Genomic DNA, 10,402 nt, shown 5'->3' with positions numbered 1-10,402 from the left:
AGGTACAGTCACCAAGTGCACCACCATTACGGGTACCAAACAGGCACTGATCACGCTTAAGGGGTGGGTTGCAGAACACTTGGGACTTTGGGGTACTGTGGACACGGTGTGGGGTACAGGGTGTGGGATTATAGCCCTGCGAGGTGTGTGGGTATTTGTGCCTTACATTGGTAGAGTCATAAGATATTATAGTAGAGTTATAAGATGTTACCTTAAAGATATGTTATGTTCCAGTAAAGCTCTTTTCTATTTTACCAAGCTGTGTGGTTCATTGTAAGAGTGTCCTGTGAGGGGCTGCTCCCACTCTGCTGGGATCTCTCACAGGTGGAGGCGCTGCACCATATAGTAGTAAGAGTAATTCACCCCAGGCTCCCAGCGGCGGAGGCTTAGGCTCCTGCGAGCCAAACAGGTAAAAGGGCAGCACCGGTAGCTAATTACAGTCACCACCCCCTGATCTCACTTAGGGGTGGGGGAAACAGGGCTATATATATATATATATATATATATATATATATATATATATATATATATATATATACAGTGGTTGACAATTCACCAAAAAATCTACTCGCCACGCAAAAAAATCTACTCGCCACCTAGTACCAAACGTGTGCTGCTTGGGCCAATATTTACTCGCCCGGGGGTTAAATCCACTCGCCCGGGGCGAGCAAATGTATAGGTTTGTCGAACACTGTATATATATATATATATATATATATATATATATATATATATATATATATACATATACATATACATATACATACATATACATATACATATATATATATATATATATATATATATATATATATATATATATATATATATATATATACACACAGTTAGGTCCGGAAATAATTGGACACTGATATAAGTTTTGTTATTTCGGCTGTGTGCCAAAATAAATTCAAGTTACAGTTAAATCATGAATATGGGCTTAAAGTGCAGTCTAACAGCTTTAATTTGAGGGTATTCACATCCAAATTGGAGGAAGGGTTTAGGAATTACATCTCTTTAATATGTTGCCCCTTTTTCAAGGACCAAAAGTAATTGGACAATTGACTCAAAAGCTGTTTCACGGACAGGTGTGGGCTATTCCTTCATTATTTCATCATCAATTAAGCAGGTAAAAGGTCTGCAGTTGATTCCAGGTGTGGCATTCGCATTTGGAAGCTGTTGCTATGAACCCACAACATGCGGTCAAAGGAGCTCTCAATGCAAGTGAAACAGGGCATCCTTAGGCTGCAAAAAAAAAAAGAAAATCCATCAGAGAGATAACAGGAACATGAGGAGTGGCCAAATCAACAGTTTGGTACATTCGGAGAAAAAAAGAACGCACTGGTGAGCTCTGCAACACAAAAAGGCCTGGACGTTCACGGAAGACAACAGTGGTGGATGATCATAGGATCCTTTCCATGGTAAAGAAAAACCCCTTCACAACATCCAGCCAAGTGAAGAACACTCTGTAGGAGGTAGGCATATCATTATCCAAGTCTACCATAAAGAGAAGACTTCACGAGAACAAATACAGAGGGTTCACCACAAGATGCAAACCATTCACAAGCCTCAAGAATAGAAGGGCCAGATTAGACTTTGCCAAACAATATCTAAAAAAGCCAGCCCAGTTCTGGAACAGCATTCTTTAGACAGATGAAACTAAGATCAACCTGTACCAGTATAATGGGAAGAAGAAAGTATGGAGAAGGCTTGAAACGGCTCATGATCCGAAGCATACCACATCATCTGTAAAACACGGTGGAGGCAGTGTGATGGCATGGGCATGCATGGCTTACAATGGCACTGGGTCACTAGTGGTTATTGATGATGTGACAGAAGACAGAATCAACCGGATGTATTCTGAAGTGTATAGGGATATATTGTCTGCTCAGAAATTCAGCGAAGTTGATTGGACGGCGCATCACTTTACAGATGGTCAATGACCCAAAACATACTGCGAAAGCAACCCAGGAGTTTTTTTTAAGGTAAAGAAGTGGATTATGGGAGAAGGAGTGGCTCAGTGAGTAAAGACACTGACTGACACTGAGATTGCTGCAGGGGAGCCTGGTTCAATTCCCGGTGTCGGCTCCTTGTGACCTTGGGCAAGTCACTTTATCTCCCTGTGCCTCAGGCACCAAAAACATAGATTGTAAGCTCTACGGGGCAGGGACCTGTGCCTGCAAAATGTCTCTGTAAAGAGCTGCGTACAATTAGCAGCGCTATACAAGAACATGTTATTATTATTATTATTTGGCCACTCCTAATGTTTCTGCTATCTCTCTGGTGAATTTATTTTTTTTGCAGCCTAAGGATGTTCTTTTTCACTTGCATTGAGAGCTCCTTTGACCGCATGTTGTGGGTTCACAGCAACAGCTTCCAAATGTGAATGCCACACCTGGATTCAACTCCAGACCTTTTGTGACGGTTCAGGGAATTCCTTCCCCTCCATGTGTCCCTGGTACTGCGCTTCCCCCTTCCTCTGATATCCCTTTCTTGCCTCCTCGCTCTGTTCTCCCTTCCTCCTCCCGCATCCGTCCCTCTGCGGCATCCCCTGACGCTCTCCCAGCGTCTCCGTGCGTTCCCCACAGGGCGCGCGCATGTTCGCAAACTCCCGATCCCCTCCGCAATACTCCCTGCTCGTGGCCTCCCTCTGTCTCCCCTCCGGTCCCCTTACCTCCTGCAGTCTCTCCTCCGGTTCTCTCTCGGCAGGTGCCCCCGCGGCGCTCCGCGCGCCTCTTGACACAGCCTGTGCGCACGCACCCTAACCTTACAGAGGGCGCGCACACATGCTCCTCTTGTAAACCTTCCCAGACCTCTGGCTCCGCCTCCCATGCTGTACAAGCTATCTCTCTCTCTGGTTCACCTGTCTCCTCCCTCTCTCCTTCTCACCTATCTCTGCTGCCCCTCACTTCACCCTCTACTCCTCCTCTCTCCCCCATTGGTGTTCCCTCGTTTATAACCCCTGTCTGTCCTGTAGCTCATTGCTCTGCATAGCTTCTTGTAACCTCTGTGTGTGCAGTCCTATGCTTGGCTCTCCTGTGTCTTTCAGCGTTTGTTCCTGCTCCTGCTTACCCTTGGATCTCCCTGGCTTGACCTCTGCTTTCTACTGGATTACCCTGCTCTCTCCTGCCCTTGAACCCTGCTTACGGACACGACCTTGCTGCCTTCTGTTATCCCTGGACTCTGGCATACGGACATCACTATCCTGCTCTCTATTGCCCTAGACTCTGGCACACGGACATCACTATCTGAACTCTGAATCCCAAGGCATTGCAAGTATACCTTAACCATCTTTCTACAGGCCCGGCAACGCACTACCACACTCCGGGCATTCTCTCACTGCTGTGGGTGCGTGTTTTAACCCTACCCACCTCAGTACTGGGACTGGCCAGGTCTGCGGGCATACAGGCGTTACATTATGCAGAGCCCAACAAATGCAGACGCCCCTGAGGTGGGTCAAGGTGTTTCTTTGAAACATTAACATTTACAATTTGTGAGCAACCAGCTGACCACTGTTTCCCAGCATTTGCTGACCTCTCTATCCAGGAAACTCCAGTGGCTCCATCACCCCCTGTCGCTATGACTTATGGTAATGCTGGACCCCATATTCCACCTCCCAACCGGTATGATGGGGACCCTCTCGCTTGCCGCGGATTTCTAAACCAATGCGAGGTGCAATTCGAAATGTCTCCCTCTCAGTTTTCTACCGACCGTTCTAAGGTGGCTTACATTTACGCCTTGCTCACCGGCGACACCCTCACTTGGGCTTCTCCCCTCTGGGAACATAAGACTGAATTAACCCAAGATTACCCTAAATTTAGGCGTGAATTCCAGCAAGTGTTTGACAATCCCGCACGACGGGAGACGGCCGCCTTTTCTCTATTTCATATCTCACAGGCTCGAAGATCTGCTGCCAAGTACTCGATCGAGTTCCATACCCTCGCCGCGGAGACTCAATGGAATGATGAGGCACTCGCCGCCGCATACTGGCACGGTCTCTCTGACACCTTGAAGGATGATCTTGCTACTTATGCCCGGCCTTCCTCCCTGGAGGAACTGATTACTCTCAGTATACGAATGGATCAACGCACCCAGGAACGACGGCATGAGAGACACTGTTCCCGTTGTGTTTCTTCCCCTGTTGTCTCTCACAGGTCCAAGTAGCAAGAAAATAACCAGGGTTGGCGCTCAAGAGGAGATAGTGCCACAAGGAAATAATCCAAATTAAAACAGTGAAATAGTGACACCCTCTGGTAACCAGGGCTCACTACAAGAAAATAACCCAAAAAAGTGCAATAAACATTTATAATAAAACTAAAATGAATAAACAAAGGATACCCACTCAACCTAGACAAGATATGAAAGTCTTCGTTTCCCCTGGGACATAGTGGGTAGAGGTGACAAGGGAGCGGGACACCATGCACATGTAAAAGAGAGATCACAAAAATAGTACAGTACTGTATAGCACAAAAATGATAATCCTATGAAATTCTGCAAAGGTTATACAGGCATACCGAGTTTTACGTACAGCCACTTTACGTACACTCACAAGTACGTACATTTATTTTTAGTTGCACCTTACCCCTGTGTACGTACGCGTGCTTCGCGAGTATGGACACCAGGGGGCGGCGTGTGCACCTCAACACTCCTGCAACCTCCTTCATGCTTGTCTCTGTTCCCTCTGCCTTCCCTGTTCCCTCTGCTCTCTCTGCCTTCCCATCTGTCTCCGTTCCCCCTGCACTCACGCTCCATAAAGCAGCAGCTAAACCAGTGATTCCGCCCGTGACTCTGCTTGCTCCGCTCTCCTCCTTCTCCCCCCTCCTCCCTCCTCCCTCCTCCCTCCTCCCTCCTCCCTCCTCAGAGCTCTGCGAAGCTTTGCATGTGATGTGAACTACTGAACAGCCGTGAGGGGAAGGAGAAGATCTGCTGCAATCTTTGCTTGTGTGTGTGTGTGACACTGAGTGACTGTGTGTGTGTGTGTGTGTGTGTGTGTGTGTGTGTGTGTGTGTGTGTGTGTGTGTGTGTGTGTGTGTGTGTGTGTGTGACACTGAGTGACTGTGTGTGTGTGTGTGTGTGTGTGTGTGTGTGTGTGTGTGTGTGTGTGTGTGTGTGTGTGTGTGTGTGTGTGTGTGTGTGTGTGTGTGTGTGTGTGTGTGTGTGTGTGTGTGTGTGTGTGTGTGTGTGTGTGTGTGTGTGTGTGTGTGACACTGAGTGAGTGACAGTGTGTGTGTGTGTGTGTGTGTGTGTGTGTGTGTGTGTGTGTGTGTGTGTGTGTGTGTGTGTGTGTGTGTGTGTGTGTGTGTGTGTGTGTGTGTGTGTGTGTGTGTGACTGAGTGACTGTGTGTGACTGAGTGACAGTGTATGTCTGAGTGACAGTGTGTGACTGTGTGTGACTGAGTGACTGTGTGTGACTGAGTGACTGTGTGTGACTGTGTGACAGTGTGTGACTGTGTGACTGTGTGTGACTGAGTGACTGTGTGACTGAGTGACTGTGTGTGACTGAGTGACAGTGTGTGACTGAGTGACAGTGTGTGACTGAGTGACTGTGTGTGACTGAGTGACTGTGTGTGACTGAGTGACTGTGTGTGACTGTGTGACAGTGTATGACTGTGTGACAGTGTGTGACTGAGTGACTGTGTGTGACTGAGTGACTGTGTGTGACTGTGTGTGACTGAGTGACTGTGTGTGACTGAGTGACTGTGTGTGACTGTGTGTCTGAGTGACTGTGTGTGACTGTGTGTGACTGAGTGACTGAGTGTGACTGAGTGACAGTGTGTGACTGAGTGACTGTGTGTGACTGAGTGACTGTGTGTGACTGAGTGACTGTGTGTGACTGTGTGTCTGTGTGACTGTCAGTGTGTGACTGAGTGACTGAGTGACAGTGTGTGACTGAGGGACTGTGTGTGACTGAGTGACTGTGTGTGACTGAGTGACTGTGTGTGACTGAGTGACTGTGTGTGACTGAGTGACTGAGTGACTGTGTGTGACTGAGTGACTGTGTGTGACTGTGTGTGACTGAGTGACTGAGTGACAGTGTGTGACTGTGTGACTGAGTGACTGTGTGTGACTGAGTGACTGTGTGTGACTGTGTGTGACTGAGTGACTGTGTGTGACTGTGTGTCTGAGTGACTGTGTGACTGAGTGACAGTGTGTGACTGAGTGACTGTGTGTGACTGAGTGACTGTGTGTGACTGAGTCACTGTGTGTGACTGAGTGACAGTGTGTGACTGAGTGACAGTGTGTGACTGAGTGACTGTGTGTGACTGTGTGTGACTGAGTGACAGTGTGTGACTGAGTGACTGTGTGACTGAGTGACTGTGTGTGACTGAGTGACTGTGTGTGACTGAGTGACAGTGTGTGACTGAGTGACAGTGTGTGACTGAGTGACTGTGTGTGACTGTGTGTGACTGAGTGACTGTGTGTGACTGAGTGACAGTGTGTGACTGAGTGACAGTGTGTGACTGAGTGACAGTGTGTGACTGACAGTGTGTGACTGAGTGACAGTGTGTGACTGAGTGACTGTGTGTGACTGAGTGACTGTGTGTGACTGAGTGACTGTGTGTGACTGTGTGACAGTGTGTGACAGTGTGTGACTGTGTGACAGTGTGTGACTTTGTGACAGTGTGTGACTGAGTGACTGTGTGTGACTGAGTGACTGTGTGTGACTGTGTGTGACTGAGTGACTGTGTGTGACTGAGTGACTGTGTGTGACTGTGTGTCTGAGTGACTGTGTGTGACTGTGTGTGACTGAGTGACTGAGTGTGACTGAGTGACAGTGTGTGACTGTGTGACTGAGTGACTGTGTGTGACTGAGTGACTGTGTGTGACTGTGTGTGACTGAGTGACTGTGTGTGACTGAGTGACTGTGTGTGACTGTGTGTCTGTGTGACTGAGTGTCAGTGTGTGACTGAGTGACTGAGTGACAGTGTGTGACTGAGGGACTGTGTGTGACTGAGTGACTGTGTGACTGAATGACTGTGTGTGACTGAGTGACTGTGTGTGACTGAGTGACTGTGTGTGACTGAGTGACTGTGTGTGACTGAGTGACTGTGTGTGACTGTGTGTGACTGAGTGACTGAGTGTGACTGAGTGACAGTGTGTGACTGTGTGACTGAGTGACTGTGTGTGACTGAGTGACTGTGTGTGACTGAGTGACTGTGTGTGACTGAGTGACTGTGTGTGACTGTGTGTCTGAGTGACTGTGTGACTGAGTGACAGTGTGTGACTGAGTGACAGTGTGTGACTGAGTGACTGTGTGTGACTGAGTGACAGTGTGTGACTGAGTGACAGTGTGTGACTGAGTGACTGTGTGTGACTGTGTGTGACTGAGTGACAGTGTGTGACTGAGTGACTGTGTGTGACTGTGTGTGACTGTGTGACTGTGTGTGACTGAGTGACTGTGTGACTGAGTGACTGTGTGTGACTGAGTGACAGTGTGTGACTGAGTGACAGTGTGTGACTGAGTGACTGTGTGTGACTGAGTGACTGTGTGTGACTGAGTGACTGTGTGTGACTGTGTGACAGTGTATGACTGTGTGACAGTGTGTGACTGAGTGACTGTGTGTGACTGAGTGACTGTGTGTGACTGTGTGTGACTGAGTGACTGTGTGTGACTGAGTGACTGTGTGTGACTGTGTGTCTGAGTGACTGTGTGTGACTGTGTGTGACTGAGTGACTGAGTGTGACTGAGTGACAGTGTGTGACTGAGTGACTGTGTGTGACTGAGTGACTGTGTGTGACTGAGTGACTGTGTGTGACTGTGTGTCTGTGTGACTGTCAGTGTGTGACTGAGTGACTGAGTGACAGTGTGTGACTGAGGGACTGTGTGTGACTGAGTGACTGTGTGTGACTGAGTGACTGTGTGTGACTGAGTGACTGTGTGTGACTGAGTGACTGAGTGACTGTGTGTGACTGAGTGACTGTGTGTGACTGTGTGTGACTGAGTGACTGAGTGACAGTGTGTGACTGTGTGACTGAGTGACTGTGTGTGACTGAGTGACTGTGTGTGACTGTGTGTGACTGAGTGACTGTGTGTGACTGTGTGTCTGAGTGACTGTGTGACTGAGTGACAGTGTGTGACTGAGTGACTGTGTGTGACTGAGTGACTGTGTGTGACTGAGTCACTGTGTGTGACTGAGTGACAGTGTGTGACTGAGTGACAGTGTGTGACTGAGTGACTGTGTGTGACTGTGTGTGACTGAGTGACAGTGTGTGACTGAGTGACTGTGTGACTGAGTGACTGTGTGTGACTGAGTGACTGTGTGTGACTGAGTGACAGTGTGTGACTGAGTGACAGTGTGTGACTGAGTGACTGTGTGTGACTGTGTGTGACTGAGTGACTGTGTGTGACTGAGTGACAGTGTGTGACTGAGTGACAGTGTGTGACTGAGTGACAGTGTGTGACTGACAGTGTGTGACTGAGTGACAGTGTGTGACTGAGTGACTGTGTGTGACTGAGTGACTGTGTGTGACTGAGTGACTGTGTGTGACTGTGTGACAGTGTGTGACAGTGTGTGACTGTGTGACAGTGTGTGACTTTGTGACAGTGTGTGACTGAGTGACTGTGTGTGACTGAGTGACTGTGTGTGACTGTGTGTGACTGAGTGACTGTGTGTGACTGAGTGACTGTGTGTGACTGTGTGTCTGAGTGACTGTGTGTGACTGTGTGTGACTGAGTGACTGAGTGTGACTGAGTGACAGTGTGTGACTGTGTGACTGAGTGACTGTGTGTGACTGAGTGACTGTGTGTGACTGTGTGTGACTGAGTGACTGTGTGTGACTGAGTGACTGTGTGTGACTGTGTGTCTGTGTGACTGAGTGTCAGTGTGTGACTGAGTGACTGAGTGACAGTGTGTGACTGAGGGACTGTGTGTGACTGAGTGACTGTGTGACTGAATGACTGTGTGTGACTGAGTGACTGTGTGTGACTGAGTGACTGTGTGTGACTGAGTGACTGTGTGTGACTGAGTGACTGTGTGTGACTGTGTGTGACTGAGTGACTGAGTGTGACTGAGTGACAGTGTGTGACTGTGTGACTGAGTGACTGTGTGTGACTGAGTGACTGTGTGTGACTGAGTGACTGTGTGTGACTGAGTGACTGTGTGTGACTGTGTGTCTGAGTGACTGTGTGACTGAGTGACAGTGTGTGACTGAGTGACAGTGTGTGACTGAGTGACTGTGTGTGACTGAGTGACAGTGTGTGACTGAGTGACAGTGTGTGACTGAGTGACTGTGTGTGACTGTGTGTGACTGAGTGACTGTGTGTGACTGAGTGACTGTGTGTGACTGAGTGACTGTGTGTGACTGTGTGTGACTGAGTGACTGTGTGTGACTGAGTGACTGTGTGACAGTGTGTGACTGAGTGACTGTGTGTGACTGAGTGACAGTGTGTGACTGAGTGATAGTGTGTGACTGAGTGACAGTGTGTGACTGAGTGACAGTGTGTGACTGTGTGTGACTGAGTGACTGTGTGTGACTGAGTGACTGTGTGCCACTGAGTGACTGTGTGTGACTGTGTGACTGAGTGACTGTGTGACTGAGTGTCAGTGTGTGACTGAGTTTCTGTGTGACTGAGAGACAGTGTGTGACTGAGTGACTGTGTGTGACTGAGTGACAGTGTGTGACTGAGTGACAGTGTGTGACTGAGTGACAGTGTGTGACTGTGTGTGACTGAGTGACTGTGTGTGACTGAGTGACTGTGTGTGACTGAGTGACTGTGTGTGACTGTGTGACTGAGTGACAGTGTGTGACTGAGTGACAGTGTGTGACTGTGTGTGACTGAGTGACTGTGTGTGACTGAGTGACTGTGTGTGACTGAGTGACTGTGTGTGACTGTGTGACTGTGTGACTGTGACTGTGTGTGACTGAGTGACTGTGTGACTGAGTGTCAGTGTGTGACTGAGTGACTGTGTGTGACTGAGTGACTGTGTGTGACTGAGTGACAGTGTGTGACTGAGTGACTGTGTGTGACTGTGTGTGACTGAGTGACTGTGTGTGACTGAGTGACTGTGTGTGACTGAGTGACTGTGTGTGACTTTGTGTGACTGAGTGACTGTGTGTGACTGAGTGACTGTGTGACAGTGTGTGACTGAGTAACTGAGTGACAGTGTGTGACTGAGTGATAGTGTGTGACTGAGTGACAGTGTGTGACTGAGTGACAGTGTGTGACTGTGTGTGACTGAGTGACTGTGTGTGACTGAGTGACTGTGTGCCACTGAGTGACTGTGTGTGACTGTGTGACTGAGTGACTGTGTGACTGAGTGACAGTGTGTGACTGAGTGACTGTGTGTGACTGAGTGACAGTGTGTGACTGAGTGACAGTGTGTGACTGAGTGACAGTGTGTGACTGTGTGTGACTGTGTGACTGAGTGACTGTGTGTGACTGAGTGACTGTGTGTGACTG

The sequence above is a fragment of the Ascaphus truei genome, chromosome 1 (genome assembly GCF_040206685.1).
Source record: "Ascaphus truei isolate aAscTru1 chromosome 1, aAscTru1.hap1, whole genome shotgun sequence".
NCBI classification, from domain to species: Eukaryota; Metazoa; Chordata; class Amphibia; order Anura; family Ascaphidae; genus Ascaphus; species Ascaphus truei.
This window is presented reverse-complemented; position numbering follows the sequence as displayed.